The sequence below is a fragment of the Macrobrachium nipponense genome, chromosome 13, assembly GCF_015104395.2.
Source record: "Macrobrachium nipponense isolate FS-2020 chromosome 13, ASM1510439v2, whole genome shotgun sequence".
NCBI lineage: Eukaryota > Metazoa > Arthropoda > Malacostraca > Decapoda > Palaemonidae > Macrobrachium > Macrobrachium nipponense.
The window spans coordinates 18,985,211-18,997,766 of record NC_087206.1 but is presented as its reverse complement, the minus strand read 5'-3'; the positions used below and the strand labels follow the sequence as shown (position 1 = coordinate 18,997,766).

The 12,556-nt window shown below is 37.8% G+C and overlaps 1 long non-coding RNA gene across 2 annotated transcripts; it reads right to left on the bottom strand.

Annotated features, from left to right (window-relative positions):
• Nucleotides 1-5,096: 5,096 nt before the first annotated feature.
• On the bottom strand, nt 5,097-10,941 carry LOC135225431 (uncharacterized). 2 transcript variants are annotated; one of them, XR_010316953.1, is made up of 4 exons: nt 10,784-10,941; nt 10,355-10,448; nt 5,668-6,303; nt 5,097-5,350 (listed from the first exon to the last, which is right to left on the bottom strand). It is a non-coding gene; the product is annotated as an uncharacterized LOC135225431 (long non-coding RNA). The 2 variants fall into 2 exon arrangements; XR_010316954.1 differs by lacking the exon at nt 10,355-10,448.
• Nucleotides 10,942-12,556: the final 1,615 nt, after the last annotated feature.

Below are 12,556 nucleotides of genomic sequence, written 5' to 3'. Positions count from 1 at the left end.
ATTTCTACATTTATATGTGTGTTTTCTTCATTATTTACGATGGTTTGGGGGTATATTTCATAGGTCTGGAACGGATTAAATACATTTCAGTTAATTTAAATGGGAAAAAATTGATTTGAGATACGAGTTTTTCGAGTTCCGAGCCCGGTTCCGGAACGAATTAATCTCGTATCTCAAGGTACCACTGTATATATATATATATATATATATATATATATAATATATATATATATATATATATATATATATATACTATTTCTTTTATATAGGAACCCTGAAGTGACTCTATACTACATTTTTCATTTGAATTACCATAAAAGTACTTAAGCCTCCTTGTCCGAAAAGGATGTTACAAACACTGTCCATGAGCGATGAATTCATAAATATATGATGGGTATTATTAGATGTTATCAAGATTTTGCCAACGAAATGTTACAAAAGGCATCTACTTGTTAAATCCGAATGTAAACGCCTTTAGTAATACGAGCGAGAATCGCGGGGCTGGGTTCGTTGGCAGGGGGCTTGGGAGTGATTTGTTGTGGAGGGTTGTGTTTCTTGGCAGAGAAAAGGGGGTGAGTTTTTTGGTGAGGGGCATAGGTTTGTTGGTAGAGGGGAAGTGGGTTATTTGGTAGGGGGTTGGGTTTATTGGTAGATGGAAGGAGTGGGTTGCTAGTAGAGGTGGTGATGGGTTTCTTGGTAGGGGCGTAGGTGTGCTGGTAGAAGGGGGTTGGGTTTCGTTAGTATAGAAGGAATGGGTTTGTTGGTAGAAAGGAGTGGGTTTGTTGGTAGAAAGGAGTGGGTTTGTTGGTAGAAGGGGGTTGGGTTTGTTGGTGTAGAAAGAGTGGGTTTGTTAGTAGAAGGGGGTTGGGTTTCGTTGGTATAAAAGGAGTGGGTTTCTTGGTAGAAGGGGGTTGGGTTTCGTTGGTATAGGAGTGGGTTTGTTGGTAGAAGGGGGTTGGGTTTGTTGGTGTAGAAGGAGTGGGTTTGCTGGTAGAAGGGAGTGGATTTGTTGGAAGAAGGGGTTGGGTTTGTTGATATAGGTGTGGGTTTGTTGTTAAAGGGGGTTTATTGGCAGAGTGAATGGCTTTGTTGGTAGAAGGGGGAGAGGGATGTCAAAGGGGTCGAATTGGAAGTGTGATACAAGGAATAATTGCGAGGTTGAGGCAGGATGATACTGAGAAATCGCTTTAAGATTATAGATACAGGTTATTTTCAATGTAAGTGAAAGAACAGAATACCGTTTTCTTTGCCACCCTGGAATAGGATGATTTAGTCATTTTGACTTACAAATTTTCGTGAAAGTCTTGTCCCAAAATTCTGGTTGGGGCAAGGTATAGGCCTTGGGTTGGGGGAAAGAAAGGAAGAGATGCGGTTATAATCTCTCCGCTTGAAGTTAGCTTGTGGTGTATTTTGTGGTTTTAATCTCAGGCTGGCGTTGCCTGGTGTATGTTGTCCTGTGTATTGGTTCAAGGGAAATTCAGCCTTCTTGTCCTGGCTTTCCTTTAGTTTTGAATTTTTGTACTTTGTGCTCCATGTGTTTTTTTATGATATCAATTTTTTTCCTAGTGTACCCGTAAATTAATTGTCAAAGTATGTGGATTTAAATGCGATACCCAAAAAGAAACATGCAGAACTTCAGTTTTCTCTCTCTAAAAAAACTGATAAATAACTACAGTCAAGTCTCAGACCATTATTTTAAACTTATTGGAATGGAATATAGAATTTAGGCCAAAGGCCTACCGCTGGGACCTATGAAGTCATGCAGCCCCGAAAGGGAAATTGAAAGCAGAAAGGTTTGAAAGGTGTAAAAGGAGGAAAACCTTGCAGTTGCACCATGAAAACATTCATGAGAGGACGGACAGGAGGATAAAGAGAGAATGCGGATAGAGGTACAGTAAAAGGAAAAATCTTAATGCCTACAGCGCACTGCGTGAGGTGCAATGTCGGCACTACCTACTCCCCCCACTAAAATTAAAAGGAATAGTTTGTTTGTATGGTGTTTCCACGTTGCTTGGAACCAGTGGTTATTCAGCAACGGGATCAACGGCTTTACGTGACTTCCGAACCACATTGAGAGTGAACTTCTATCACCAGAAATACACATCTCACACACCTTAGTAGAATGCCCGAGAATCGAACTCGCGTCCACCGAGGTGGCAGGCCAAGACCATATCGATCACGCCACTGAGGTTCTGCAAACGGAATAGTAAAAGGAATACAAAAAGTCATCACTTCTATTCATTTTGGCCAGTGTGTAACATTTGAGCTTCATTATGGGTCTTATAGTGTATTGCAAAGTGTGTTATTTCAGGATTGGCAGTAAATTAAAATTTTTGGGGGGCTGATCGTGTTTTAGCACACACACACACACACACACATCAGCTATCGAGTCGAGTCCATTCCTGCCTTCAACTTGAAAACACTCTTCATGGCGACTGTCAATCTGTCTATATCTCCCCAACTAACACTTGTAATACGATCATTATTATAGTGAGGTCCTTACTCGCTATGTCTGTCAACAACCAGTTAGATTTGACAGTTCGAGGGGAATATCTCTATCAAAATCCCTCTATCTACTTATAACGCTCAGAGGAGTCCATTCCTCGTTAAATGGCAATTTCAATTAGGAGTCCCTGATGGGATTAACCCTGGGAAAAGGGTGTTGTTGAAAAATGAGAGAGAGAGAGAGAGAGAGAGAGAGAGAGAGAGAGAGAGAGAGAGAGAAACCAGCCTATACCTCTAAGGACATAGTTGAAGGCTGTCAGTCTGACTGTATGTGTGTCTTCATACATAATAAAGCGCCTTGTCCAAGTTCCATTTCAAGATTGAGAATATACGTGAAACCAATGGTTCAAGTATAGCAGTTACATAATACGAGAACAGAACCAAAGCACAAAGATATCGGTAAGAGATACTGAACTCGTTTTTTGGAATGATAGAAAAAAAGGGGCATTAGTCAAATTTAAAGTGGCAAATACACTTTTGTTATTATTATAAATATTCTGCAAACCAAAATTATACCCATATGAATTAAAAATTTGAGGGCAATAGCAAAACGAGTTACTAGCCAAATGTTAAACCTGAAGGGATGAACGGATCAATATTTGCATCTTTAACGGCCATGCATTCTAAGGAAAAAAATTGCTAAAATTACTTAGTAGGCAGAGAGGTATATTAACGATATTGACTAACGTGACCAAACACCTGATTTCAAGGTCCTTAAGGAATGCTCATCAATAAGGAACTCCTAACTAAAAATCTTAATAGGCTTGTAGCCATTCCAGATAGCATACTGATTTAACACTGCGTAGTTTAAGGTTGGTAGCTTAAAAGTCATATAAGGCTGCGTCCACACGATCAAACTTTCAGTGTGACGTCAGAGGCGGAGAAACAGCCGGCAAAGTTCTGCATAGGTTTTTTTATGATTATCTAAGTAGTCATGATCGGGGGATGGGTTTAGAAAGGTCGTTTTCAGACGTACGAGTTAAGTTTTTTTTTTTATCCTTCTTGTTATGCCATACATTTAAACGTGGCCAAGGCTTCCCGCGCTTTTCCTACCGGACAGAGGGATAATAATATACACGGAAAAGTTACATTGCTTTGTATAACTGTCCATTTTCTCATACATCAATCATCACTTTGGCTGCCGTCAGCACCAGCCTCGCACTGCTCAACTGTCATCGTTTGGACATCAGCTTAACCACCTTACCGATCTTTGCTCGGTAAGAAGCAAAGTTCATCGAACAAACCCTATGGCTTAACTAGTTCTTGATTTATGGCCTTATGCAAGCAAGTTTTTTTTTGCTCCTGGAGCAACCAATAAGCCTCTGTTGGGAGTAAAGGCCTGTCCACACGATCGGGCCTGATCGGCGGACCTCCCTTCTAAAGGTGCGTCCACACGGTCAAACAATGTCCGACGGACAAACATCGTTACCAATTAACAATTGTTTGCTGGTCTTTGCCTTGTGAGCAGAGTAAAAACACTGGTATACAACCTCATCTGGTACCACTGTTTGTTGCCAGATATACTTCCATCGTTTCCCCGCTTGTGAAGTCATCCTGCTTCGCCTATGATATGGTAACAATGTGTGTCCGTCGGACATTGTTCGACCGTGTGGACGCACCTTAACGGGCACACTTGACGGGCAAACCGTCAAATTGCCCGATGGGTCTTGTAGCAAAATCACCATTGTGGTGCCTGATGGGTTGAGCTTCGACCCTGGCAGACGTACGTTAATTGTATACATTTCTTTTACCGAGCCATTCTTTGCACCATATTATCTTCTTTTTCTTCTTTTTCATCACACACAAATTAATTATAATTCAAGCTATTGAAATGTTCACGAATGTATTTCACAGAAAATTCACTGGGAGCTTAGGAAGCCGCTAAAAAACTGGTCCGGTTACAAAGGTGGCTCATAAGGACTGGACTAGCAGGTAGTTCAAGATGGTTTGAACTAATATTTTTTTTTTTGAAAACTGACTCATATCCAGATAGTTCAGCCTTAACTAGCTTGAGCAGGAATTAAAATAAATGCTTTATATTAACCTATGCAACATTACATTTTTAATTTCTGCGTTACATTTTTAATTTCTGCTTTAATATTTAATCTGAAATACTCCAATATTTAACCTGATATACTTTTAAGTTTCATTTAGTTGTCTAGCCGATAATGGCCTTCCGGTGTATTTAGGATTTATTTCAACACTATGGCTTCCTTTTCATGGAAAGGATTCAGATTATATCAGCATTCACTCGAAAGGCATTAAGGCATACGACCAACTTACCGACAGATATTACCCGAACACTTTCAGCCCGAACACTTTCAGCATTATAAGACCAATGCTACAGCAACCACGCACCTTATAATAGTGATCTTAATCACACTATAGGGCTTTGATACAGACTTGTTGCAAGGTTAGTTCAAGCATCTAAAAAGTTTTCTACAGAGATAAGTACGTCTCAACTAATGGAGTTAAAAAACCACAATCGTTACCAAACTGACCCCGATTCATATACGACTCGGCATTAGCCACTTTACTATCAAATAGTCCCACATATTACAGAACCCTGGGATATATCATAAATCACCATAGAAAAAAACAAAGGATTTATTTAAGTCTGAAAAAGCACAACTTTTAATACATTTATCACTTCTGCTGCAATTGGGCTTGTAGCCATCCCAGATGGCTTACCGACATAACATTGCGTAGTTTCAGGTTGGTGATTTATGTATAAGTTCACTTAGGCTTGTCAGGTCTTTCTTTTTGTAGTTGTGGCCTTATGCCAGCAAGGGATTTTACTCTTCGCGTAACCCGTGAACCCTGTTGAGAGTAGTTGAGATTTAACCTGAAAAATGTACATAGCAATTTTAGTTCTTTAACTGTATTTAGTGACCAATTTGTTTAGTCTGGTTAATACCAGTCAGAATTAGTTTTTTGTTTTTTTGAATGCTAGACAAAGGCTTGATTATTCGGGATTACCCAATTTAAAGTAATTCAAAATTTTAGTTACTTACACTAAAATTAAGGATGAAGACTATTTTCCAATATCGGAATAATTTTGAAGTAATTATTTTAAGCACAGTTTCTGTAAAGGAAAAAACACCCGGCTCTCCCAAAAATGAAGATAAATTGCTACCTATAAAAAAAAAATATATTACCCACCTCGCTCAAAAATAAAGAATTGGCAGCATTATAAGCATTTTGGTAGTATGGAGGTCGTCAACAATATACAATTGGGAAAAACCTCCGCCCACTAAACCAGCGTCACTGCAAGTTTATTATTCTTAATAAAACCAAGATCATTAATATCAACTGACAATACGATAAGCCTAGGTGTAATCTAAAAGCTAATGGCACATCTTTTCTTCAGTCTAGCTACAACTGTGTGGCTATCAACATTTGATGAATACAGACTTTACAACCCCCAGCATGACACCACCTCACAACACCGCTTTTTAACAAAAGCGCAACGACGTGGGATTCATTCTTCTTGCCTTAGCGAAGGCTAAAATTGCTTTGAAAAATTATTAGATCGGTAGTAGCAATCATTCGGATCATCATCTTTCCTACCGTTATCCCTAAAGGGTCTGTTGCCTGATGAGCCTTCTCACTGCCTGCTATCAAATGCATCTCAAACAAACTTCTCTCCATATCTTCCTTCACTTTATCCCGCCACCTAATTCTGTCTTCCCTTTCGATCTTCTTCCTCTAACAGGTTCTTCCCAAGCCCTCTTCACTCCCTCCTCGTCATCCATTCTTACCACATGCACATACCATCTCAATCGTGACTTATCACCTCTGAAAATAATTTGTATACATATTAGTCTGCAATTCTTATCTAAACCCAAAGATCCCATTCTTGTTTGAAACCAAAGATCCCCAAAGGAATAAGCTACAGCAAATACAGAAATCCGATATAAGTTAGAGCTTAAAAATTATATAAAGCTTTACCTCAAGAAAAGCAAATAGGTTACTCCCCGAACCTCATGTTTTGGTAAAACCCGTTAACCGAAGGATCCTCGATGATTTACCTACTGCATGAAGCATACTTCCTGTCCGCAGACAATGCCATAACTGTTCAAAACTTTTGGCCTCAAAAGCTAAAGTAAATCTCAGCATCTAGCTTTGTTTGGGCTTTATTTAAAAGCTAATTGCCGACTACCTGGTAATGCCAAACTTCCAAGGCAAACTTGCTATGTTAAACCATAGCTACTACTACTAGTACCTTTCTCTGCCGACAGTGGTTTATCATCTAAGTTTTTACCAGCAATATGACTAAGTTAAATACTTCATGCCCATTTCACAAAATGGAACGACAGCCTAAAATATCAAACCGCACAGCCCATCTATTTACCCTATTTAGCTAAATTTCAAACTTTCTTGCAATGCATCTCACACACTTATCAGAATATTGCTCCCTTGGAGAACTAAGAAAAATAAGAGTATAAAACGTCGAGCACTTGTTAAAAGAAAATCAACTGTTTCTACACGCCTAAAAAACAAACTGTACCTGCGTAACCTAATATTTCTAAAGACGCCTGATCAAAAACCTATCAGCGGATCTGTATGTCTACCACGCACAGTCCTTTTGACACCTTTGCCGGAGTGACGGAACCCCATTTTACTGACAAAAATTCACAAATTCATTAATGAGCTCAAATCATGTTTTGAGAAAAATACAAGACGAATTTTACAATATTTGAGTTAAGCTTAAGCCTAAGAATCCTAAAAAAGTTATACAATGTTTACCAGCAAACACTACCTTTCAATTTAGCTAACTTTTAATCTTTTTAACAATGCATCCCCGTTCCCCACCCCCCAAAAGATAAGCTAAAAAAATAAAAGTAATGGTAATTCTTCAGAAGCAAGCCGTATCACCAGTTTCTAAAAGACAATCAACAATCCTTCATTTAATGGTGTTTTTTCAGTGAATCTCATCTTGTTTTCTTGAGGAAATGTTATTTTAACCCCCTTTTCCACCCAACAAGCTTGGGGGCCCCCAGTTGGGAATTGGGGGTTTTGGGTGGGGAAATACCAGAAAGGAGTGCTTTGCAGCAATAATTGGGAGCACCTGCAGATTCGCGGGCCCACTCGACCGCCGACCGAAATCGGCGTTAGAACACCGAAACCAATATGGCAGCGATACCAAAACAACAACAAACAAAGTAGGGAGCGACTACATATCTGCGACGATCGATTTATGTGTGCTGTCAGTAAGGCCGTGGCGGAACGGCGCTTCGCGCCTTAACCGCATATTTAAAGATTCTTGGCAAGCATGGCATGTTCTGGCAAGAGGTAATGTTGCGCTGTGCGCGCTAGCCACAGGGGTTACAGTAAGGCTACTTACCGTGGCGGATGGATTTGGGTATCGCGCGGCCCGGGAAACTTTAGATTAACTTCAAAACAGATGGGATTTTTCAAACCACGTTCCTTTAGACAAGGAAACACTAAAATTACATCGCTTACGCTGACGTCCTTTCGTCACTACAGAGCGATCACACTTAAAGGCGTTCCTGTTGTAGTCGATCCGACAAATAGCTCCACAACGCTCGCAGTTTTTTTGCTTTAGAATTAAATTATGTCTTTGAGCATATTCAATCACAACTTCTTTACCACCACTAGACAAATAATGATGAAATTCACCGTAACCCACATTGCACTGCAAACAATCGGTAGGAAATCGAAGGTCTCTGTCAAAATTAATGCCAGAAGGGCCAGCCACTGCCTCTGTCATAGCTACAGGAAGACAAAAGGCCGGTTTTTGCTTCAGTATTCGAGTATTCAGTCAAACAAGGATACCAGTGGACACTGGACAGGTAACTTTATTACTCCGCTGAAATGCTAGTGAAACTTAGTTTTCGACTAAAGTCGTTCGTAATTGGTTATGAAACCCTCCGCCAATAATGAGTGACTGGAACTGCTTTTGTTTGCGTAAGAAAGTAAGTTAGAGGGTTCATTAAAAGTAAACATTACCGTAGAGGAAACACCTCTCCCGACTTAGGAAAAATTCGAGGTAAAAACTTATCAAGCTCATTTAATTCCACCCAGTTCAATCTCTCATATAATGACTATACTTTTTATATTGCTTTTCACATGCTCTTTCCATGTAGGTGATTATTTTTATATCCAGTGCGGAGTGCTTCTGAAGTATTAGCAAAGTAATCTATGACTGACAACGTCAAGCAGTTGCTATAAAGAAAAAAGTACTACGCATCTGAACTAAAATAAAATGCCTGAGTAAGCTAACAGTTCTAAAGACACCTGAACGAAAAACAGTACCTGCTTAAGGTAATAGTTCAAAAGACACACGTGAACGGTACACAGTACCTACGAAAGCTTAAAGTCCAAAAGACACCCGAACGGTAAACAGTACCTGCGTAAGCTAATAGTTCTAAAGACACCTGTGCGAAAAACTACCTTTGTAAGCTAAAAGTTCTAAAGAAGCAACTGATGGAATAACATGAACCTCCGTTAGCTAATAGTTAACACACCTGAACGAAAACTATTTGCAAAGCTAATAGTTCTAAAGACACCTGAACGAAAAACTGTACCCCCGTTTCTATTATTCTAAAAAAAAAGCACTTTAATAAAACACTTTCCTGATCAGTCTTTACGGAATAAGCATTAGGCAATTTAAAAAAAAAAAAAAAAAAAGCGGATCTGTGCATAGACAAATTGTCTACCATGCAGAGTCCTTCGGTCACCTTTGCCGGAGCAGCTCGGCCACCCCGAGAAAGGTCAGGTGGCCCCAGTAAAAAGTAATTTAAGAACACTAAAACTTACCTAAATTAATATTACAACCGTTATACTAATGAGGTCAAGTAATGTTACTAGAACACTAAAAGCTAATTTAACTTTATATTTCAAAACTGAGCGAATGCAATGTTTTGAGAACACAAGTTAACTAAAATTTTTATAACAATTCTATTGATGAGCTCATGTTGAAAAAGATAAAAGTATACTAAATTTCACAACTGTTCCAATACCAAGCTGAAGTCATGTTTTGAGTGCACTTTTGAAACTTACCTAAATTTTACGCAGTTCTACTAATGAGCTTAAGTCATAATTTGAGAACACAAAACCTAAATTAATTTCAAATCCGTATCATTAATAAACTAAAATCATGTTTGAAGAGCACTGAAAGTAACCAAATTTTACAACAGTTCCATCAATGATCTAAAGTAATGTTTTAAGAACACTACAATTATAAACAGGTCCATTACTGACCGAAAGTAGTCTTGCGAAAATTTTAAAATTAAAGAAAATTTCCGTTAATGAGTTCAAGTCGGTTGATAACACTTAAAAGTAACCCAAATAAGTTTTATAATTCCATTAACTGGCTAAAGTAATGTTTTGAGAACACAGTAACCTAAATTAGTGTTAAAAGTTCCATTAATGAACTATATTCATGCTTTAAGAACATCAAAAACCTTAAATGAGTTTCACAACAATTTCATTAATGAGGTACAGTCATTATTTTTAAGAACACCAAGTAAACCTACATAAATTCTATAAAAGTTCTATTAATGAGCTAAAGTAATGTTTAGAGAAAATTTCAAAACTGAAAAAGCTCACATTTTAATAAATGTAATTTTCCTAGATATTTTCATTGATTTTGGATGAATAAAATTCAGTTTCTTATATAAATGGCTTAAAATGCAAGATTTCCGTAAAAACTACAGAAATAAGATTTACTTAATAATATCTAAATATCCTAAACTGAAGAAAACAAACAAACTTCACCCTAAAGCTGTTCACTAGACCATTTAAAGTTATTTCAAGAACCATGAAATATTCAAATAAATTACCACTTGGACTTCGTACTAAAGCTCACAATATCTCCACTCACCTAAAATAAAAGTTAAAACGGCAGATATTTCAAGGTAGGAAGAGCACTGAAATTAATCAACAGACTTTGTTCATGCTTCATTTAACAACATTATCTGCAACATTAAAACAAAGCATACAATAAGCTTTCATTCTTAAGCATTTCTGACATTTACGAAAAAACTAAAAAATAATGAGTAAAGTAAGAGTACTTTTGGGCATAAATTCCTCGCTATGAAAAAAAAATGGTCATCAGAAACCTCAATGAATTTGAAAATCAGTAACTAGAGACTTAAAATCAAGAACACTACGGGTCACTTTGTACAAATGCCTGTTGCGAATCGTTTAAAAATAAAAAAGGTGTCCGATAAAGACGTCTTTGACAGCAGAAACAGAATAAATCTTATAAAAAGGAAACTAAAGTTTTCGACCCTATGATTTAATTTCTTACCATATAGAAGTTTCTTGAAGATATCTCCCTGTACCTAGAAGATGTCTCTGCGTAACGAACCAACAATTCAGATAAAACAACAGTTCATAAAACAAATCACAAACAAACACTTATTATTACCAACAAGAGAGTCCGTCTTGGTTACACCATTTCCTCGAATTCAAGGATAGCAATTACGCAGGAACCTCAGCTGGCATACTTCTACATATGGACGCTGGGAGGAAGGTAAACAGTGGAATCGTTTATTTCCTCCGAGCGATCTGAGTTGTTTTCCAAAACACAACTTCTCTTTGAGGGATATACTTCGTTTACGGCTTTTCCTAACAATTATCGCGAAATCGGGTAATTTTCACGGTGCGGAGTATAAAAAAAAAAAAAAAAAAAAAAAAAAAAAAAAAAAAAAAGCACCAACAATGATTTGAGTAGATAAAAGCGGCAAAAACAATATCTTAGTTGTTTTTTGTCTTGACTTGCATCGTAATTCAGGAAATTCTATAAAATCTGTCTGAAAAAATTTAACTGCCAATTTTTTTCTTTGTTTACTGAAATCACACTGCAGCTGCAGGAAGGAAATCACGATTATAATGAAAAGACAAGCCTTACGGTGTTATTTTTTAATTTTATTTTCCGTTTTTGATGACGTGTCATCGTAACGTCCTTATATGACCTGGCCTTATAAAGATATAATCAACAGTGAGTCTTACCCAGGAGGAAGAGATAGGTCCTGTCATAAGAGAAAGAAATTGCCGTATATTACTGATTTCCATCAAGAAAATAAGATGCGGTGGCCTGAATGACGACAGAGGAGGATCTGCAAAAGAAACAATGATATACTCTTTATCACTTCGTTTATAATAAACTAAGCTTTTTCCCGTCCTTAGAAAAACAGTGGATGGATAAAAAAAATTAACCATGATAAGTATTGACAAATGGAGAGTCTTATAGACCGATAGCTAAAAGGACACTCTAAATTGTCTTGGAGGAATGATGAATATAATGTTGGTCAAAGGAAAGAAAAACAAGATAGGTCCAACAGTCATACAGATTTAGTGTGCTCTAGCCAAATATTTCTTTCTTGTGCCATCTCCAACGCTTACAGGTTATCGACATCATCCATTATTCGTGTAGTCCATATCCCGGTGCCCCTCCCCGTAGAGGGTTAGTGCCGTCAGTGGAGCCTCACGAGGTGCATTGAAACTACTGAAATTTTATTTATTTATTTTTTTTCTGAAGCGTCCATTAGGCCCCTAGCTGCCACCCCTTTCAATACTTTCATTGTACTTCTGTTCATAATGTTTCTTTTTATCTTACTTTCCACCCTCTCATAGCTGAATAATTATTTTTATTCATTTTTTTAGTACAAGAGCGAGTTTTTTTTCTCCCGTTACACCTTTAAAACCTTTCTACTTTCAATTTCCCATTCAGGGATGAAGGACCTCATAGGTCCTAGTGCTTGGTATCAGCCTAAATTTTTTATTCCATTCCATTCTTGGCGTCCCTTGATATCCAACATCACCATTACCTTTAAACTACCGTCAAATGACGCACATTCTTCAACAGCGATCATACACGAGACCTTCATAGTCTAATGAATTTATGAAGATTGTTAGGAGACATCACCTTCACCCCCAGTAAGTAAGCTCTGTTACTGAAAACTATCCTCCCTTTCTTGATGATGCCTTTGCAAAACGGTGATATAATTTGCCTCGTTAAAAAAAAAGTTTATCAAAGGATCATCTGATACACACGATTTCTGTTACCAGAAATGTCATA